At 39.3% G+C, this 21116-nt stretch overlaps 1 long non-coding RNA gene across 1 annotated transcript in view; it reads right to left on the bottom strand.

Moving 5' to 3' along the window:
• Positions 1-745: 745 nt before the first annotated feature.
• Positions 746-21116, bottom strand: part of LOC122798842 — a 174060-nt gene continuing 153689 nt past the window's right edge. The window contains exons 4-5 of the long non-coding RNA XR_006364309.1: positions 1255-1419; positions 746-1027 (exon numbers count right to left, since the gene is read on the bottom strand). This is a non-coding gene — a long non-coding RNA (uncharacterized LOC122798842). The remainder of the gene's footprint in view (positions 1028-1254; positions 1420-21116) is intronic.

Here is a 21116-nt window from a genome sequence, read left to right as displayed (position 1 = left end):
AGGGAAGGTCTACAAGAGGGTAGTGAGACCAGCTATGTTATATGGGTTGGAGACAGTGGCATTGACAAAAAGGCAGGAGTCAGAGCTTGACGTGGCAGAGTTAAAGATGTTAAGATTTGCACTGGGTGTGACAAGGATGGACAGGATTAGGAATAAGTATATTAGAGGGTCAGCCCAGGTTGGAAGGTTTGGAGACAAAGCCAGAGAGGCAAGATTACGTTGGTTTGGACATGTGCTGAGGAGGGATGCAGAGTATATTGGGAAAAAGATGCTAAGGATGAAGCTGCCAAGTAAGAGGAAGGCCTAAGATAAGGTTTATGGATGTGGTGAGAGAGGACATGCAGGTGGTTGGTGTGACAGAGCAAGATGCAGAGGACAGGAAGAAATGGAAGCAGTTGATCTGCTGTGGCGACCCCTGATGGGAGCAGCCAAAAGAAGAAGAAGACTGGGGATCTTGGGAGCAGTGTCACTATAGTTATATAAGATTCAGAAAAAAATGTATACTTGCAACTAATACTGTACCAGAAACTTAAACAGGAAAATATTTAAAACAGTAGGAGTTATTGATATGAAATTTACATTTAAGGAATAACACGGATCATTTTCTGACAGTGGTTAAACGTATTGGAGAAAACCTACTGGGAAAAAACTGATAATGAAAGAAAATCACAATTTCTGAAACTAAGACATCAGGAAAAAAACGTGCTTATTAAATGTACAGCACACAGACTCTGAAACAGGTGTTTTAAAAATGTTTATTAAACATAAAGCACATAAATCCAGAAAATAATACTTCAGTAAAAAAGTGCTTATTAAAGATGATGAGAATTAGGTATGTCAAAAATAACTATGAGTAGTGTCCATGTTTCAACAGATGCCAAACCCGGATTCTTCAGACCAAGATCATTCCCTTAGGAATGCATGCTAAGGCACAAGAGGAAATAAACACCATTGAAGTGAAAAGCGTATATCATTTCTTTGAAATATTCAGAATGGACTGTTGCTACTGCGGCACCCATGATGAAGCCTGAAAGAACGATTACATTATGAAATGATTGCAGATCGCTGTTACTGATGTTGCTTTTTTGAAATAATACCTCATTTCTTGAATGGAGGGCATTCTTCCATTATTGGCAGAGCACCAGAAGTTTTCAGAATTAGGTACGAGTTATGCTTATTAATTAATGTATTTTGAATATCAGTCTTAGAAATGCATCATCATAAGTAATTATAAAGGAATGTGCTCATACATACCTTCACTTTCTGTACTGTCATCCGCACCTGGTTTATTTCAGAAGACCATAAAAAGTTTGTTACAGGGAGTATCAGATTTTGCAGTTTTTCCGGTTTATATACCAGAGGCAGATTAACAGAATTCAAGATGAAATGTTGTGAAGAATGGACAATGTAGGGTTTCATCTAAAGAGAGCAAACATTTTTGAAACAGAGTTTGATTATTTGTTATGTGCGATAAACAAACACAGTCTACAGTATGTCTTGTAGACACAAAATATAAACCCACACGGAGACGTAATATCCTACAAATGTTATTGCCCTGAAAGCATATTTGAGTTTACTTAACTATATTAACAGGTTCTTACTAAGTTTAATGTTTTAAACTCCTTGCAGCATTTATTATACAAAGATATACTACGGACATGGCAGGAGGAGTGAGCAGTGTAGAAATTGAACATATTGCTACAGTCTGGAAAAGTGCATGCGCATTACTCATCTGGTTGAGATCTGATCATCTCCTGAGGAGACAATTCTACTGAGAAGTACTTTTACAAAAAAAAAAAAAAAAGCTTCACAGACATGAGAAACCACTTGGTTTTATGCCTTGTAAAATGATACCTGATGAAAAAAGTATGTACAACTGGATAAGAAAGGATCACCAATAATTTCTGGAATGTAGAGATTTCTGAAGTATTTGTACTGTCATATGGTTACTTCATATAGAGATCACAAACCACTGAATGGTTTGTTAAGTCAACAGGAAACTTGTTTTGTAAATGGATTTAACAAGAGTAGAACACTAGGCAGTGTGAAACTATCTACAGACTAGGAAACTGTCATGCCAGTGTTGATGCAGTGAGTGACTTACCCCTTCCAGAAAGAATTGATGTTAAAAATCATGAATAATGAAATTAATGCATAATAAACAACTCAAACAGTGGATTGCCAAAGATATTTTATAACAAGTATGCTGCACTATTCAAAAAGCAAACCTTAAGTGTCAGATGTGGTGTGCACTATGGTGCAGAAGAATCAGATCATTTCTCCACAGCGCCATTCTGCATTACTGACAATGTATTATTCCCATAATGCTGCGTCACACCCATCCTAGAATCTCCAGAGTGTAAGGGTTACCAGATTGTAGCATGGATCATGGTACAGAAACTGAAATAAAGCTTCACAGGTTCATAGGTAAGTGCTATGCTAGTTGTCCTTCCAGGCCATTCTAAGTCTTGCCAGTTTCCCTTTAGGTGCTTGAATTAATCTAACCCATTTGGTGTTAGGATGGTCTTACCCATCCCGTGGTTGATAATCATACATTACCCCTAGTGAGAATAAGTGGGATCGTACCATAGATAATGTGAGGGGACCCATGCATGGGATAAAGCGTGAGAATAAGTGGGATCGTACCATAGATAATGTGAGGGGACCCATGCATGGGATAAAGCGTGAGAATAAGTGGGATCGTACCATAGATAATGTGAGGGGACCCATGCATGGGATAAAGTGTGAGAATCAGTGGGATCATACCATAGATAATGTGAGGGGACCCATGCATGGGATAAAGTGTGAGAATCAGTGGGATCGTACCATAGATAATGTGAGGGGACCCATGCATGGGATAAAGCGTGAGAATCAGTGGGATCGTACCATAGATAATGTGAGGGGACCCATGCATGGGATAAAGCGTGAGAATTAGTGGGATCGTACCATAGATAATGTGAGGGGACCCATGCATGGGATAAAGCATGAGAATCAGTGGGATCATACCATAGATAATGTGAGGGGACCCGTGTATGGGATAAAGCATGAGAATCAGTGGTATCGTACCATAGATAATGTGAGGGGACCCATGCATGGGATAAAGCGCGAGAATCAGTGGGATCATACCATAGATAATGTGAGGGGACCCATGCATGGGATAAAGCATGAGAATCAGTGGGATCATACCATAGATAATGTGAGAGGACCCATGCATGGGATAAAGCATGAGAATCAGTGGGATCATGCCATAGATAATGTGAGGGTACCCGTGCATGGGATAAAGCGTGAGAATCAGTGGGATTGTACCATAGGTAATGTGAGGGTACCTATGCATGGGATAAAGTGTGAGAATCAGTGGGATCATACCATAGATAATGTGATGAGTCCCATGCATGGGATAAAGCATGAAAATGAGTGGGATTGTACCATAGATAATGTGAGGGGACCCATGCATGGGATAAAGTGTGAGAATCAGTGGGATCATACCATAGATAATGTGAGAGGACCCATGCATGGGATAAAGCATGAGAATCAGTGGGATTGTACCATAGATAATGTGAGAGGAGCCATGCATGGGATAAAGCATGAGAATCAGTGGGATCGTACCATAGATAATGTGAGGGGACTCATGCATGGAATAAAGTGTGAGAATCAGTGGGGTCGTACCATAGATAATGTGAGGTGACCCATGCATGGGATAAAGTGTGAGAATCAGTGGGGTCGTACCATAGATAATGTGAGGTGACCCATGCATGGGATAAATTGTGAGAATCAGTGGGATCGTACCATAGATAATGTGAGGGGACCCATGCATGGGATAAAGCGTGAGAATTAGTGGGATCATACCATAAATAATGTGAGAGGACCCATGCATGGGATAAAGTGTGAGAATCAGTGGGGTCGTACCATAGATAATGTGAGGGGACCCATGCATGGGATAAAGCATGAGAATCAGTGGGATCGTACCATAGATAATGTGAGGGGACCCATGCATGGGATAAAGCTTGAAAGTCAGTGGGGTCGTACCATAGATAATGTGATGAGTCTCATGCATGGGATAAAGTGTGAGAATCAGTGGGGTAATTCTATAGATAATGTGAGGGGACCCATGCATGGGATAAAGCTTGAGAGTCAGTGGGGTCATACCATAGATAATGTGAGGTGACCCATGCATGGGATAAAGGAGGGTCATGATAAGTGTCAAGCAAACAACAGATCGCAGCCTAATTCACCTTTTCACCCATGGGAATGGCTTGAAAAGTCATGGGTTACACAACGTGTAAACTCTGCTAGGCTGTTCTGTGGGGGAAAATGTTTTCAGTTTTCAGATTTTCTAATTCAGAGTAAATGGATATGCAGCTCATGAAATCGTCTGCTTTTCAAGCAATGAATGAAAAACTAAAACAACACTTTAGTATTCAGATGGTTTTTAATAATGTACATTTTTTCACTAGTTTGGATTCTGCAGTCTTTATGAATTTGTCAAGTAATTTCCACTAAGTTTCATACCACATGCAATGGTCTATAAGAGAAGATGAAAATGAAAGTGAGACTGTAGAAACAATCATATCACTGCCTTTCTTTAACTAGAGAATTACTTCTCAGCTGACAAGTTTGTCACCTGCAGAGATGCTTAAACCTTGATACTCTGACAGCCATACTTGACTTGTTTGCAGCAGATTTATAGCACAGAGAGAGACACACACACACACACATGCATGCATGCCTACACTCACACTCACACACACACACACACACACACACACACACACACACACACACACACACACACACACACACACACACACACACACAAAGAACTTCCCTGTATCCACATGAGCTTTCATTTGAGTCTCTGTTTATCTCCCAGATCCCCAAAACAAGTTGTGCCACAGATGAACTGGTGATCCTCCAAACTGCACATTTAAGATGCATTTTATGTATGAACGACTGTGTGTGTGTGTGTGTGTGTGTGTGTGTGTGTGTGTGTGTGTGTGTGTGTGTCTCCTGCAATGGGCTAGCATCTTGTTTGGGACATGTTTTACTGCCTTATGTCCCTTGAAACATGGGAGAAGTTTCAGTTCTCCTGCAACATTGAAATTAATTAAGAGGTAATCAGAGAATGAATGAATATTCCAGGACTGAAATAAGAACTATCTCCCCTTGTCTGTCCAGTAGCTGTAATAACGTTTGCTTATTTTTAGACCAAACACCATCAATATAAAACTCAGTTGCATTGTATAATTTCAAAACTACACAGTCAGCACCTTTTTATCATAGGATCATAGGAGCTTATTAGGCTATTGGCCCTGAGGTCCTTATAAGCCTAGCTAAGAGTTTAGCCCATGCATAGACAAATCAGCACCCGATGCCCCTGTCCAGCAGGGACATGGGTGGAATCCCAGGAATGTATTTTCTATTTTCCATCATGTTATCCAGATTGCGCTTAAAAAGGGGTAAAGAGGTACTCTGCTTAACGTGGAGAGGAAGTCTATTCCATAAATAGGGGTCTTTGGGACACAAATCTGTCCCTCCAGAAAGTCCAATTGATGTCACAGACCAGGATGAGGCCGCATGTGTGGGTTACTCGACTGGAGCTTGACTTGTGGATATGCAGCAGTCCCATCAAGGCGGGGTCTGAGATCACCTTGTATGCCAGACAGAGGTCACCTCTGAGGAGTCTGTATGAAACAGAGTAGAGGGATAGGGCTTTTAGCCTATATTTGTATGGTAGATTTTTGAGGCCCTGGATTCTTCTGGTAAGGAATCTCTGTGGTCTCTCCAGCTGCTGCATGTGCTTTGCGAGGTATCTGTCGAATGTGGTTTTGTACTCAATAATGGGCCTTATAAGGGAAGAATACAGGGATGCTATGACATCCTTGTCCCTGGATGAGATACCCTTACTTATGAGGTGGGCCATGTAGAAAGCTTTCTGTACAATGGTGGAAGCAACATGGTGGTCAAAAGTCAGGCTGCTGTCAATCTGGGTGCCCAAATCCCTCACGATTGACTGCGTGCTTAGACTGTTGTTATTAATGTGATAATTTGTGGGGACATCTCTCTCTCCCCAAAGGGGATGATGATGCATTTTTTTGTATTCAGCTTGAGCCCATGTTTCTTGCACCAGTCATTTGTTTGGGTGAGACCTTCTTGGAGGATATCCATGTCACTAAGGGAACTGATGACAGCTCCCAAGTTGCAGTCATCTGCAAACTTGGTCAGCCATAGCCCACTGGTTTTGGCCTGTACCTCAGAAAAGTATATCCCAAATAATAGAGGCCCCAAGACCGAAGCCAGTGGTACACCACTTGATACGCATCTACTCCTTGAGGTGGCTTCCCCTATTTTGACTAGGTGGGTTCTATCAGTGAGCCAGTTGGCTACCCATCTGGTAACATACAGATTGATGCCTAGTTGAGAGAGTTTATCTATTATTCCATAGAGGTGAATAGTGTGGAAGGCTTTGGCCAGGTCAAGGTAGGCGGTGTGCACTGTCTTCCCCTCATCCATGGCTTTGGTAACTGTCTCAAAAAAGTCAACCAATTTTAACAGACATGACCTCCCCTTGACGAAGCCAAACTATGAGATTGAGTGTTTGGAGGTTGCCAATGTCCTTTTTAATGAGGTCCATGAGAATCTGTTCCATGGCCTTGCAGATCAGGCTAGTTAGGCTGATGGGTCTATAATTTCCCAGATCAATGGATGCTCCACCATTGTGTAAAACTCAGCTTGGACAAAACTGGTACTCAGCCTTTGGTTGAATAGGGCCTCTAATGGTGCTGCAAGTTCCTGCCTGAGTTCATGTAGGATTCAGCCTGGGATGTTATTGGGTCCCATGGAGGCTGTATCTTTTGCCTTTGACAGAGCAGTGATGACCTGATCCCTAAATATGAGGGGAAGGGGACAGGTACTGGCAATGTCCTGATTTACTGATGGGGGTACAGAGGGGTGAAATTTTCACTGAATCTGTCAACCAGCAAGTTTGCTATATCTACAGCAATTGTATATGTGGTGTCCTTGACCACCAGTTCTGAACAGATCTGGGTGCTACCTTTGAGATTATTGACATATGTGAAGAAGGCCTTATGATTGTCTCTAGTAGATGTCGCCAATTTGGACTTGAAGTTTGCTTTGGAAGATTTAACTAGTGCTCTTACTTGCTTGTTTAGGCTAAGGAGAGATTGCTTCCAATTAGCACCTGCTCCTTCTTGGTCCTGGACAGCAATTTTTTTCCTTTTGTTATAGAGATTATTTATTGCAGATGCCCACCAGACAGGTTTACTCTTCCTTGCTGAGGATGATTTAGTCCTGCCAGGTATGCCTGATTCCATGTATCTATATAAATGTTCGTATAGTAATTTGGTATAGCTTTGGATACTGGTACCAGTTCCTAGAGAGGGGGAGGGGCTGTGAAGCTGTTTATTTCATCCCTCAGGGGGCTGTAATCAGCTTTGGATAAGTTTTTTTAGATTGACCATAGCTAGAGGGGGGTCAGGGGAGATGGTGACTTCGAATGCGACTGTTTTATACTTGGATCTTACAAGGGAGGATGATACTGTAGGGATGCAGCAGTGGTTACTTATGTTGGTTAATACTAAGTCCAAGATATTATCACCTCTTGTGGGGGTATCGACTAGCTGTTCCAAAGCATTTGCAGTGACAAAATTGAGGAATCTCTGGGCATTTGTGTACTGGGAAGAGTAGTTCTTCCAGTCTATGTTTGGGTAGTTAACATCAACCAGGATCAGAGTAAAGGGTTGCATCTTGATAGATTTGAAGAGGTCTAGATAGGCAGTTTGGGCATCTTAGGTCAGATTTGGGGGCCGGTAGCTAGCTATGATTTGTATAGGGGTCTTATCAATAGCTAACTGCACCTGGAGTGTCTCCTGTATGTCATAATGTTTGACCAGCCTGGAGGTTTGTATGTCTTTAATATGGGTCTGGTTCATTTCACCGAGAGCACATTTCGTCAAATTTCATGTCACCAAGACCAAATCGCCAAAAGCACATTTCATCAAAAATAGTAGTGGCAATGTATATGCTCTTTTCCCCACTGTAGTGTGATCCTGGAGTTAGAATATATAGTAGGGGGGTGTGGGGATGTGGAGGGCATAGCCCCCCACCTAGCTTGTTTTATACTATGCAGTTTCTGTTACGAGGGTAAGTCAGTACTTTTTAAGCAAAGTACATGGGGCACTATGACCCCCACACCCCCAATGTTGGGGGTTTGTACCCCCCACACCCCCTTTTATAAATTCTAACTCCAATATTGCACTACAGTGGGGAAAAGGGCATATACACTGCTACTACTATTTTTGGTGAAATGTGCTTTAGGCAAAATGAGTTTTCAGCGAAATGTGCTTTTGGCGATTTGGTTTTGGTGACATGAAATTCGACAAAATGTGCTTTTGGTGAAATGAACCAGACCTCTTTAATATATATTGAAACTCCACCTCCTTTGGCTTTACTACCCACAGTTTGGGGTCTGAATGTATGATAGGATGAGTAACCAGGTAAGGCTGGGGTGCTCTCCACAGCTTTGAACCAGGTTTCTGTGACTGCACAGATGTCAGCATTTGCCAGGGTTAGGAATTCCTGCAATGAATGCAGTTTCATGTTTAGACTCCTAGCATTTAGTAGCATGACCTTTAATTTGTAGTTTAAACCTCATCACTTTTCCTAAAAAAGGCACTATGGGGAGGCAAGAGCCTTTGCCAGATTCCTGAAGCCCAGGTGAGACAGATGCAGGCCATCTCTGGCATAGCATTGTGGTCTGTCAATCATATCTTCCCAGGTTGTCAGGTACTGGATCCCCCTGGAATGACACCAGAATCTAAGCCAATTGTTAAAGTCAATCATTTCTTTTTTTTTTTTACTCAAATGATTTTTATTTTAATGAAATAACACAATAATTTAATACATTCATAACATTCAATAACTATTAACAGTATTTACATTCAGCCTGACAAAAGGATTCAGATAAAAACATGTGTAGTTATATAATAAGTCAATATATAAACTATGATAGTTAGGAAGAGTTTGGTTCCATTTGTAGGGTATCAATCAAATTCAAAACTTTCCTCCAAGGACTATTAACCAATGGCTTAGGAAAAGTTCTTAACTCTTTAGTTCTTTTCTCCATTAGTATGCATTTCTTCAGTGATGATAGGAATTCCTCCATTGTGGGTGCTACATTAGAGTTCCATCTTCTAGTTATACATTTTCTGGCTATTGGTAACATTGTCCACAACAAATACAGGTAATATTTCTTCATATTATTACTATTAACAACATTCAATAAAATTAAAGACTTTGTCAAAACAAATATATCAGTATAGATAGCTTAAAGAAATTTGTTAATCTCATTCCAATATGGTTTAATATTAGTACAGTCATAAAAAATATGGACAGATGACATCTCCAACATAACTTGCTGTTTGAAGGGTTCATTTTTGAGAGTTTCTCAGGTGTCAAAAAAGATCTGTGTAGAAATTTCCAATGAAAAATCCTCCAGAATTGTGAGTAAGAAGTTAGTTTAACTGAAAATAAAATGTTTGTTTTATCTTCCATCGATAATGATACTTGAAACCCTTTAGTTAGCTATTGCCAGTACAAATCTTTAGGAGCTCTCTTATAGACTATTAAAGCATTATATAGATATGATAATTCATTCTTAACATCAATATTATTATATAGAATTCCAAACATCTAGTTTATAAGTTTTGGTATGGTTTTGAAGGATTAATTATTTATTATTCTACACAGATCCTTAGTGTATGCTGTGACACTCTGAAGAACCAACTAGTCATTAGGGGATAGGCCATAGGTTGACAATATACTTTGTGTGTTCAAAGCTTGTTGGTTTTCAATACATTGCAACCAACAAAATAGGTTATTTCCCCATAAACCAAATCTAAATTTGTGTTAATGAATTTTCTAAACACATCAAAAATATTGTTTATTAGTGTTAGTTTAGTTAATTTGTGTACTATACTGTAAATTTAAACTTAAATAGTGACATATCTTGTTATCTTTGTCAGTTAAGCAAAGCATTCTTTGATAAATAATTTTCATTCATTAGTATAATGGAGTGTAACTATTTCCAATTGAAGAGTATCTAGGATTTATCCAATTCATCACTATTTTAATTATAGATGCCTTTATATAGGTTTTAATCTCTGGAAATTTTACCCCCCCCCCTTGTTCCAATTTTCTGATATGATGAGAATATGCCACTCTATTTCTTTTGGGGTACCATAGCAATTTCATCAGAGTTGAAGTGATTTCTTTAAGGATTTTCTTTCCTGCTGGAAGTATAAGGGCGTGTGCTATACATAATATTTTAGGTAACAAAACCATTTTTATCAATTGTAACCTATCATCAAATGTTATAAACAAATTATTCCATTTGGCTTTAGCATAGTTAAGCTGTAAAGTGTCCTCTATATTCTTGCCTATGACTATTCCTAAATAGTCTAGAGTTGAAACTTAGTTTCCAGTAATATTAACTGAAACCTGTATGTTCTTTTTTTATTTAATAATAAATATATTGATTTAGATTTGTTGTAGGAGAGTCTTGAGATTTTCTGGAAATTTGTTGTTACTGTATCCACTTCGCCTAACACTTCCTTAGAGATGGGTAAGGTAAGTAAGACATCATCAGCAAACATTATTATTTTAGAAATATATTGGTCATACATATTTATATCTCTTATCTTTGGGTTATTACGTATTAAAATGCAAATAGGATAGGGGACATGGGAGATCCTTGTCTAGTATCTCTAGTGATTTGGATTGCTTTGGAAGTAAAAGGACCTAATCTGACATATGATAGATTATTTTCATAGATTTTGTTTATGATTGTTATAAAAAGGGGGGAATCAAATAACTGTAAGACTTTAAATAAATAACCCCTATTTAAGGAGTCAAAGGCCTTTTGAATATCTAGACCTATTATCAATGCTTCATGGTTTCCTCTATTGGGGTAATCTATCAGAGTTAATACTCTTTTAATATTATCCTGTGTATGCCTGTTATGTATGAAACCAGTTTGGTCTTCATTAATTATTTTAGATATGGGTATTTTCAATCTATTGACCATAATTGACATAAATAGTTTATAATCATTATTCAACAAAGAAATTGGTCTATATGAGTTGCAATGATTATGGTCCTTATTCTCTTTTAATATAGGGGAAATTAGAGAATATCTCCAAGAAGGAGGAATATTTGCTAATGTTTGAACTTCAAGAAAGGTTTTATGTAGGAGAGAGATTATAGAAGAAGGGAACAATCTATAAATTTTGATAATTAAGCCATCTACTCCAGGTACTTTATTAGACTTACTTCCTTTAATCTCATCTATAACTTCCTTTTGAGAAATAGTTTTTTGTAGATCTAACTTAAGTTCTCCGGAATTTTTGTTATGTTGGGAACTATATTCTCTAACTTCTCACATTCATTTGTACTTATTTTATCTTTATGATGCTTTGCATAATGATAATTAAAAGCCTCCAGAATGTCCCCTATATCTGAGACTTTTTTCCTTTTCCCTTCATGAAAGATACTATCAATGTTATTAATTTTTGATTGTATCTTAACTTTCATAGATAGGTTATGAAGATTCTTAGGAGAGGTAACATAAAAATTTAATTTCAGTTTTTCCATAGCTAAATTAGTTTTATGGGATAATATTTCATTGTATTTCTTATTTGCTTCTTCTATTTTCTTATTATCTGTAGCAATTACTTTTTTATTAGATTTAAGAGATAATATTTGATTTTGGAGTTGCTGTAACTCTGAGTCCCATTCTTTAATTTTACTTTTGTACCAGCTAATGGTTTTACCATATAGATAGGCCTTAAGAGAATTCCAAACCATAATTGTGTTTGCTTCAGGTTTATAATTCATCTCTAATAAAACCTGAAGTTCTGAAGTTATCCAAGATTTAAAGTCTTTAATCCTTGAAGCAATAACTAATTGATTTAATTCCAAGTGTATTATTAACAACTGGGAATTATGATCTGAAAAGGGACAAGGTTGTATTGAAACATTCAAGATTTTAGAATAAAGATCTTGTGAGATATAAATTTTATCTATTCTAGTTTGGGTACCATGTCTATAGTCATGGTGTGAGAATAGTAAAGAATTTGGTTCCAAAGCATTAAAGGTATCTTTTAATTTAAACATTTATGTCCATTTTTTTAACTGTTCAATAGTCTGGGAGATTTCCTATTGGTAGTTTCTGTATTATCTGTGATACAGTTGAAATCACCTCCTAGTATAATATTACCTTTAGAAGACGTTGTCATAAAGTCTAAGTGTTTCTTAGCTAGTCCAACCCCCATACCCGGGAACCAGTATAAATTAACCAGGGTCCAAATTCTATTATTAAACTTAAGTATAACTAAGGTCATAAGTCCATCATTATCTACATGTTTATAAATGATTTGGGGATTTAAGAAAGTCTTTTTCCATAGAAGTGTTACTCCTCTGGTCTTATTTTTATAAGAAGATTGAGCAAGTATTGTATATTCCTTAGGGTCCCACATAAATGTGTAATTTATTTTAAAGTGTGTCTCTTGGAGAAAAACTACTTGAGCCTTGTTTAGTTTAAGATACCTTAGTAGGTTGGCTCTCTTATATGGGTTGTTTAAGTCATTAGTATTTAAGGATATCAAAGTTAAATCCATATCAGAATTCTTTAAAGATAACAAATAAAGAAACTTATATTAATAGAATCTTGTATACATAATACTCTTCCTGAATAGACAATAGAATATCAGTTGTTGTATTTCTATTTATCTCAATCCAAATAACTTTCCCCATAAAAGATAAAAGTAAAACAATTGTGTCAGGCATTTCAAAACTAGAAAAACAGTTAAATAACAAAAACTTAGTATATTTCACTCTGATATAAACTTTAATACACCCTATACATGGAATGAGATACATTCCTAATCTAGCAAACAAAACTAAATCTGCTAGATTACCTATCCCAACCATCAACCTTTGTTGGTTCGAGCCCATGAAAACAAAATAAAAAATGGAGAATATATTATAAATTTAGAGAAAAATAGTAGTGATGAACAGCTAGATATTAATTCCAATTACGTTTTAGAGATGTGTTCCATACACTATTATTAGAAACATTAAACATTAAACATTTATACAGCAATAATTCACTAAGGAAGTAAGAGACACATTAGGATATATATATAATCTGAATTTAGTGCTTAATAGACTAAGGAAACATTAGCTTTATTAACAATCTAAATGATTACCTAAAATACCTAAGCATGTCATCTGTATTAGTTCTAATAAAAACTTCAAAATGGCAGAACAAATCAAAGAATCATTTAGCATTTGTATTTACTTGCCCTCTGAATAAAGCTTATCATGACAACCTCCCACTAAATAAAAACTTCACGAGAATTGGGTGTTAGCACATAGTGAGTGTGTGTCATTCCCAAAAAATGTTAACATAGATTTTTAGAAATATTCCATAAGACATATTTGTCCTTAATTAACTCCTAACCTTTTGGAAAAACAGATGTTTAAATAACTGACTATAATCAATATTATACCATGCGATCATCGCAAAACCCGACAAACGTGCATGCTGATTGGCTAATCCAACCAGCATGCACATAGTAAATCCAACAACAAACAACGGAAGAAGTCCGATCACTAAAATATCATGCTGCGGCGACAGCAAATAAACATAACCAAATGTAAGTTAATAAGCGTGTTAAGGAAGTAATATGGCAGTACAACGCTAATATAGCGCCAAATTCAAATGTATTTAAAAATTCAGAGCGTAGACGAGGATACGCTCAGCTCAGCTATTGAGTATTTTAAACAATTTGAACAAGCACTTAAAAGTCTCTGATAGTAACAGGCGGATGTTACTTACACCAAGGCAAAATAAAGCATTATAATGCCAATGTCAAAGCAAGGTTCACTTCACAGAGATTCTCGGAGTAACATCAACTTCTCAATAAATACAAAACAGCAGTGCGTTCAGTTTAGCTATTAAGCTATTAAGTTTTTTCAACAATTAAAACAAACACTGGGTAGTCTCAGGTAGTAATAGGCATTTGTTACTTACACGAAGCCAGGAAAGTACATCAAACAACCAGGACAGACTTCGCTTCACTAAGCGTCTCAGAACAGTAATCACTTCAGTATTCACTTCTCGCTAAATTAAAGTGGGTGTATCAAACCCACTTTGAATAAGCAAACTAAGGCAGTCTTCACTTCACCAAACACCTCTTAGCAGTTTTAACTATTTCAATAATACACCATCATGGAAACCAGTCGAAGATTGAATTGCACTTTTATTTACAAGACAGTAAAAAGGCTTATTTACAAGACAAATGTAACACCACAAACACATAACAATTAAACGTAATCACACAAAACTAACCAATTCCCTTATTACACTCCTCAGTCCCTCACCTCGAACACTAATAAAATAAAATGTCATGCAGTCGCAAATACACCACACACACACTACATAACCACCACTTATAATACAATAAAACCAAGCATTCTCATAAAATCATTCACTCAGCTATATTCCCTACAATACCTATACACAGACAACTCCAAAAATGTACATACTAAAAGTAAACACACCACATATCCCTCGCAAAGTCAAAAACACACACCATACCTAACGTCCACATCAGCATACATCTTCTAAAAGCGCATACAACACCACCATCTAGTGACCAAATAGTAAAAGTATATATTTTAAAAAAATTAATACAAATTAAAACTACACCACATTTCAACATACCTATAACTACTAAAACATAACTACACGTTATAAACTTCTACACTGCTTAAACTATTTTATACCAAGCACCACCTAGCCCTTACCTAACATTTCCTGAAAAACTAAAAAATAACATGTATTTAAATTAAAACAGAAATAAACAATAAACACAAACTGAAAGTGTGGACTATTTTATCTCACAAAAAGTGGAAGAATACAAAAAAAGCAAACAAAAACCTAAATAACAACAATACAAACATAATACAAAACAAACTAACACCATGGTATAATAGCAATAACCCACTTCTGGGTGTGGGTAATGCTGGATTTACCACGGTTGTCTTTGTTTGGTCCTCGGGCTTCGCCTCGACCAAACCACGCCAACCGGGTAAATCCAGCATACCACACCCAGGCGGTTATTGCTATATTATACCATGATCTCCAAAAACGTGCACGCTGATTGGCCAGCGTGCGTTGTAAATCGAGTTATACTAATGGAAAAGGTCCGTCGCCGGACTTTTTCCATTAGTATAACTTTTTAAACACTGTCGCTATGTTAAATGGGTTTAACATAGCGAGACAGCTTAAAATAAGCAACGGAGATCTCCGTTGCTTATTTTAGCTGTCTCGCTATGTTAAACCCATTTAACATAGCGAGACAGTGTTAAAAGCAACGGAGAAAGCAAGATCTCCGTTGCTTTTAGGTTCGCTATGTTAAATGAGTTTAACATAGCGAGACAGTTTTAAAATAAGCAACGGAGATGTCCGTTGCTTATTTTACTTCTCGCTATGTTAAACTCATTTAACATAGCGAGACATAAAAAGCAACGGAGATCTTGCTTTCTGTTGCTTTGCCAACTGTGATGTACTGCGCAGGCGCGGTACATCAGAACTGCCGCGGATGCCAGACATCTGCGGAAGGGCAGTAAACAGGCATTATACTATGCCATTATTTAAGAAAAGTAACAGTTTCTTTTCTTAAATAATGTCATATAATAGCAATAACACTTCTGGGTGTGGGTAATGCTAAATTACCCACGGTTGGCTTTGTTTGGTCCGGGCCTCGGGACCAAACCACGCCAACCGTGGGTAAATTTAGCATTACCCACACCCAGGCGTGGGTTATTGCTATAATAATTAACTGGCATCAGTTAAAATGACAAAAATTAGTAAAAAGCATTATTTATATAAAACTTACTATGGCTAACAAGTCTTAAAAGTGAATGACTCAAACACAAAATTAAGATAGATACAGCTGTGAATATCTACCATAGTAATAGGGTAATACTGAAACTCATAACTTGTTTGTTGGCTATCACAAGTCATAGATATTACTGAGCTTTTTCCCTGTCATAAAGTGCTAATATACTAAAACAATGACTTTATAATAACTGAAAACATGACATCTGAAATATAAATAATATCTAGGATATAATAAGAAAATCAACATATTAAATGCAAAGTAATTATAGTTCAATCAAAATTATTCATACATATATTTGCTGGGATTTAGTATGGTGTTTGAGTATCCTTACAGTTATTACCATTAGTCATAAGCATTTCCTGTAAATGTATAATCCTATACTAAACACATGCTAACTGCATAGGAAAGTTATTTATAAAGATCTATTTATAAAAAACTCCAGTATATTATAGTGGCTATAATTGACTGTTTACAAGAAAAAATAACATTTCTGTATATATTTGATCACAAAATATAGTCACTATTATAAAAGGGAACCATGAATATGTTTGCAGGCAGTGTAGCTCATAATTCTTGTAAAAGAAGCCTACTATGCTATATTAACCAATCAGTGGCTTGACATTCACAATTAGGCTTGCATATACACATTAGATGCAATATAATCTGATCTGCATGCATAGAATGCATGATGTCATGAGCTAAGTAAGAAAGCTTCACATCTGATGTTGTAAATCTTTGTTCATTAATTACTATTAGGACCTCGGTTCCATCCTCTGAACCGATATGGCCGTTTCCAAGCTCGCACCAGCCAAAAACTCTCAGCTAAGACCTACCTATAATGCCCCTCTCCTAGTTACTCCAGATCTCGTTTGCCACGTTTCTAGTCAGACGTGCTAGCCATCTCTCTCAAAGCTAAGTAGAAAATTGTTATTTTTAAGACAGCTTCTCTTCCAAATTGTTTATTTTTTAGTCGATTTAGCCTTTACTCACTGCCGCCTATAACCTGATTCTATTCCTTACCCTTTACCTTGGTAATTTAATTTCTGCCATTATTGATACTGTCTTTCTCTCCTGCCTTTGACAGGCCCTTCCTTTCCACTTGTGGTATTTTTTAAATACCATCGTTGGTATTCTCTTACCTTTTCTCTCCCTTATTTTGTTTTTTCTATAGATAGCCTTGTTGCCTTACTATGTCAGACAAAGCTAAGTTGAGGCTTAAACAGTCTGACAAGTGTGGGCGTAAGATGCCTAACTTGGATACACATGCTCATTGTGTCTATTGTTTGGGCGTAGATCATATTAAAGCTGACTGTGACATTTGTGCTAGTTTTAGTAGTCATACACTAGCAGAACATAAAAATAAACTTCTTTCAAAAGGTTTAATCAAGACACCTTTTTCGAAGGCTCTATCTGGGTCGGAGGTCTCACCTCCTTAAAAGACCAAAAAACATAAGGAAAAATGGAGTCATTCGGTTCCTGCATCTCCGTCAGTTATGGAACCAAGTCTGTTCTGTGCTTCACCGGTGCCCTCAGTGCACGCCTCTTCGGCACCAGGCTCTGTATCTTCTCCCTCGGTGCCGTCCATGATATTCACCACAATTTCGGTTCCAACCTCGGCACCACTGACTTTGGTGCCATCCTTGGATCTGACATTGGCTCCGATGACTGTACCATCCCCGGCCATGGTGCTGACAGTTTCTTCGGCTCCATCAGCTCCAAAACCTGAATATCTGCTAAGGACAAGATACTCTCCAACTTACAACCCTTTTTTGGGGCAGAGGTTTAGCCCCTTTATAGAAAGACCTGATTCTCCTTCAGCAACATCCTTTAGATCCTCTAGGAGTTTTTCTGAATTAGATCTAGTGCAGGTTGTGGACCAGCTTCTGGCAGCTAGGGGATTGCCCATTTCAGCTAGACCTTCCATCCCTCTTGGCATGGAATCTTTTACTACATCTTCCCCTGTTTATCCTCCTCTGGCCTCTACCCAGATCCTGGTGATCCCAGTACCGATGTCCACTCTGGTACATATTGTCTCTGCTCTGACAGCAGTTTTTCCCCTGTTGGCACTGACCACCCTTCCTGCATCGGCTCCGGTGGAGCCGATGCTCTCTAGGAGCAGTGTTTGCACCATCCATACCTTGGTACCTAGCCCGGCACCTATTTTCTCACTGGCGCCATCTATGTCCATGGCTCCAATGGCTCCCAGTCCTCTCTGGGCTCCTCACCTGGAAGTGGGCTCCTCAGGGTGGGGTGAGACCCCAGTTCTGAGGTTGTCCTTCCCGGTTCCAGGCTCCCATCCCTCCTCGGGCGGGCCTGCTGTCCAGGTGATGGAGAGGGTTCTTCACTCCATAGGCTTGCAGTCAGCACCAATGACATCAGTATCAGAACCCCCCAGCATGCACCTCTGCCAACCCTCTATTTTGGGACCCCGGGCATGGGAGTCGCAAGAACCCCCTTTGATGGGAACCCCTTCTCTGGAGTTCTCCTCAGAAAAACGCACTGAGGAGCCACCCCGGAAGAAACAATGCAAGAGGAAGCACCTTGATTCCCCAGAGGAATCTACCACTGAAGACACTGTGATGATGGGGAAGGCTCCCCATGGTCTCCCCCAGATGACGTCTCATTTGGAGATATTATCAAAATCCTCAAGCAGTTGGGAGACTGGAAGTCCTCTAACCCTTCTTCTGAGGAATCGGTGTTCTTGCAGACCTTCTGTGCCCAGCCATCTACTTCCTGGGTGACCCCACCAGCAGATGATCTTGTTACTCATTGTACAGCATACCTGGAAAGCCCTGGACAATGTAGAACCTGTCCCCCGGAGGCCAGACAAAATTTTATCTACACCTGAAGACCAGCCCCACTGGTCCAAGCAGTTAATGGTTGATTCTATTGTCATGGCAGTGGCCACCAAGAGGGAACTGGCAGAAGATAATTCCACTATCCATCCTCCAAACATGGAGACCCGGACCATAGATAGACTAGGGAAGTGGACATATGCTTCAGCGACCTTCGCCATTCAGTCATGGAACTATCTGGCACACTTTACTCACCTCCAAAGAGACCTAATTTCTGAAATGTCTTCCTCTTTGGTGGGGGTACTGCCTGATGAGGTGCGTGATACTGTCGCCTTGCAGCTAGCTACCCTTGAATCCATCTCGAACTCCTCGATGCGTTTGATATCTCACACCACCGAGGGGGCAGCTCGAGCTGCCGCATCAGGCATTGTCATGAAACATAATGCTTGGATTCGGTTGTGTGACTTCACAGACCCCTTTAAATCTTCCTTTGTCAATGCACCTGTCAACGAATCTGCACTTTTTTGACCCAAAGTACGAGACACACTTGCACGTAGTGAGAAAGATGGAAAGATCTTGTCTGCTGTGGGCATATGCTTTTCCAACCCCCAGTGGTCCTACTCCAGGAACCAGAAGGGTTTAAGAAATCTCAAGGATCTTTTCGTGACACTCATGGTGAACAATCCCCCTGAGGCTGAGGAGGCAACTCATATGGAAGATGCTCCTTTTGGGGTAGAGGGGGTCTGTGTAACCATGGCACTAGAGATTCTTTCTCCAGCAGACCCTACCAGCGCTCCTGAGAAGCGGCCCAATTGCTTTCCTCTGGAAGCAGTCAGGGGTTGTTTTTCTCTACACCTACCGGCCTGGCATCTTATTACTACTGATGTTTGGGTGCAAAGAATAATATCCAGCGACTACCAAATATCATTCGATTTAATTCCCAGACCCGTCAAACAAATCCCTGATGTACCACACAATCAGAGGGAATTAGCAGCCTTAGAAATAGAAAAGCTGCTAAGAAAAAGAGTCATCCAACCAGTCCCACCAGACCAGACAGGATCCGGGTTTTACTCGAGGTTCTTTTTAGTGCTAAAAAAGACAGGGGACTGGAGACCAATCCTGGATCTCAGCCGATTGAACAAATTTATCAAACCTCAAAAATTCTGGATGGTCATGGTACAGTCCATTCTTCCCGTCCTAGGGTGGGACAACTGGATGTGCTCTATAGACCTCCAGGATGTGTACTACCACATAAATATGGATCACCGCTCCCAGAGGCTGGGAGCCAATCACTACCAGTTCAGGGCACTGCCATTCGGTCTCTCAAAAGCCCCCCAAGTGTTCACCAAATGTATGGCAGTTGTGGTAGCTCATCTTCAACTACAAGGATTCCAGGTGTTTCCCTATCTAGACAATTGGCTCCTTACCACTCACACCAGAAATCTCTTAGTCCGCAGCCTTTCTTACACTCAAGGTCTCGCTCTCTGCTTGGGGATTACAATCAACAAGGACAAATCTCAAATGTTCCCAATGAAGACACTGGAATGTATTGGAGTGGTCTTCGACACAACATCCTGTCAAGCTTCTCTCCCACCTCACAGGCTTTCGAAAATAAGACACCAAATCCAAGACCTTCTTCCTCAGACCTATGTACCAGCACATCTTGTACTGCAACTCTTAGGCTCCATGGTGGCTGCCACTACATTAATATCACTGGCGAGACTGCACATGAGAATCCTGCAGTGGCTCCTTTCTGCACAATGGTCATTTCTAACTCACCCACTTGACCACATGATACATCTTACAAACCATTGCAAAGAAGAAATGCTATAGTGGATGAAGTTACAAACGAATCTTTGGTGACGACAGTTCTGTCTTCCCCAGCCCGTGGCCATGGTGACCATGGACGCTTCCCTGTTAGGGTGGGGGGGGGGCATTTCCAGGGAAAGATGTTCCAAGGCACCTGGTCCACCATGGAGGCCAATTTGCACATAAATGTCCTGGAACTGAGGCAGTTCTCTTAGAGTTGCAAGCGTTCCATGCATCCCTACCCTCTGGGACCATTGCAATTCAGTCAGACAACATGTCAGTTGTCTGGTATATCAACAAGCAAGGCGGAACCAGGTCTTACCCCCTGTGTTGGGAAGCCATGAGGATTTGGCACTGGGTGATAGCTTCCAACCGCTTTCTTATAGCAATGCACATTTCCGGGAGTTCCAACCTTATTGCGGACAGTCAGAGCAAAAACATCCTGATGCCTCACGAGTGGTCCCTCAACCCTGTAACAGCGGATCGGATGTTCCAATGCTGGGGCAAGCCTTGCTGTGATCTGTTT

This window comes from Protopterus annectens, chromosome 3.part1, assembly GCF_019279795.1.
Source record: "Protopterus annectens isolate FY-2018-M chromosome 3.part1, PAN1.0, whole genome shotgun sequence".
NCBI lineage: Eukaryota > Metazoa > Chordata > Ceratodontiformes > Protopteridae > Protopterus > Protopterus annectens.
Note: the sequence above shows the minus strand (reverse complement) of the source record. Positions and strands in the feature narration are given on the sequence as shown.